Here is a 2,277-nt window from a genome sequence, read left to right on the forward strand (position 1 = left end):
CTATTCGGCTCGTTAACACCCCTAGACGTAGACATCGAAAAATTTAGACAACCTACAATAAAGGACTACAACAGGGCTAAACACTCAATTGAAAACACAATAGATATAATCACTACATAAACCAAGCATCGAAACAATCTCGAACAAAGCAGCATAGCATATCATGTATCGCAATCGACTCTCCAATCATACCACAAACCATCTCCCCCAAGCTGGATATAATAAAACCTGACAGACCTCTGTATAGTTATCTGCACTCAAACCATTCATGTGATTAAGGGTTAAATAATGACTCTCAACCTAAATAAGTCGACTCAGATGAAGCAAATACTCTTTAACTTTGACTTTTTGACTCACTTAATACTCAACAATACAATACATAATGATCAAGAGGACTTTTCAAGGGCTGTAATGGGGCTGAGGTTAAAGGTAAGGAGAATAATTTAGGAATTGTGGTGGAAAAACCAAGGTGGGGGAGCATCATATAATTGAAAACATGACCATAAAATGTCATAACAACTTCACTCAACAACTAACATTTTCCAATATAATCAACAACACTTTTCACTCAAGAAATTCAATCATAACCCTTTCCATTTCACTTTATTCACAACTCTTTTTCACTTCTTTTTCATTTCATTTTTCGCCTTTTTTGCATTTCTTTTTTAAGAACTTTCATTTTAATTTCCAAGCTCACTAAACATATTTTTCATCCTTCTAACCACAAATAAAGCACTTCAATTCAATACAAACCAAATCAAAATTAATACTCGCTCCCTCAAGCTAGGGTTGGCACAAGAATCAAATGAGGTCAATGGCTTGTAATGTAGGTGTCAATCAAACAAAGTCAGAAAAGGCTCAGCGGGGCTAGAGAAAGGATAATATGAAAATAAGAATAACTCTAGAGCTAAGATCATCAAATGAAACGCCTAAATCATATCAAAATGTATGCACTATAAAATATCAAGGAGTACCAAGTCAAAGGCAAGATCAATGCAACAACGAGGAACTAATCACACATGAAGAACAGAACTGACACAGATACGTCAGTTTATAGGCACATAAGCTCACTAAGAATTTAATACTCCGTATTTTTAATACTCCGTATGCACTATAAAATGTCTGCGCAGTATAGTTAAATTGAGCCAGAGAGAGATCAATCAATCTTACCACAAACAATCAGTTGCGAAACAATCATGCTATGAAGTATCATGAACAAGACGAGTGACACTTAACAAATGTAGTAAAATATCAACAAGGTTCTCAACAAGTTTTAGCAGTAGCCTTGTAGATGCAAATAAAATGAGATGAAATCTAATACGAGATGAAATATGCTAATGCAACTAAGAATTTAATACTCCGTATTTTTGGAGTTAATTTTTTATAATTAAGAAAATATAAAGAATATAATGAAAAGGTATTTTAGTATTATTTACAAAAAAATAATAATAGAATAATAATAATATAGTTCGGTTTAGTTAATTTCATAATTTTTTAAAAGATTAAACCGAGTCCTACTAACCTAGATATGCCACACTATATTAATAGAGAGAATAAGAATATAAAATTCAGAAAAATTCAGAAACCCTAACTCTCTCTCTCTCTCCTCTCCCCAGCCGTTTTCTCTCTCCTCTCTCAAACTTTCTTTTCTCTCTCGGTCTTCTTCTCTCTCGTCGCCTCCTCTGAACCTTTGACGAGGTTGGCGTGCGAGCGAAGTGGTGCAAAGAGTGTGTGTGTCCGGAGTTCAAGTGCGAGCGAGCGTGTGTGATCGTGGTTCGAGTGCTGGCGAGCGAACCTAGTGGTGCGAGTGTCGAGTAGTCGAAGTTGGTGCGAGCGAGGGAGCGAGCGGGGCGATTTTGTGATGAGGAGTTGTAAGGGTGTGTGCGAGGAGTTCGAGGGTTCATGCGAGGGAGTCAGTGTTGTGCGACGCTGCTGGGCGAGGCGTGTGAAGGTTGTGCGTGTGAACTAGCGAGGAGGTCGTGCGAGCGGTGTTCTATTGCTTGTGCGAATTCGGTTGGTGCGACAAGGTTGTCGTGCGAATTCGGTTGTGCGACAAATCCGGTTGCGCGAGGCTAGTGGTGCGAGCGGTTTGTGCGACGAACCTGGTTGTGCGCGCGGAAGTGGTGCGCAAGTGTGGTGGTGTGCATCATTGCCGGAAGTTGGTCTGCGGAGTTCGGTTGCCGGCGAAAGTCAGTGGTATAAAACCTAATATGTATAATATAATATTATATTAGTTTTAATATTATATATTCTGTTTTTATAACTAATTTAAGTTGT

This window comes from Beta vulgaris, chromosome 9 (genome assembly GCF_026745355.1).
Source record: "Beta vulgaris subsp. vulgaris cultivar EL10 chromosome 9, EL10.2, whole genome shotgun sequence".
NCBI lineage: Eukaryota > Viridiplantae > Streptophyta > Magnoliopsida > Caryophyllales > Amaranthaceae > Beta > Beta vulgaris.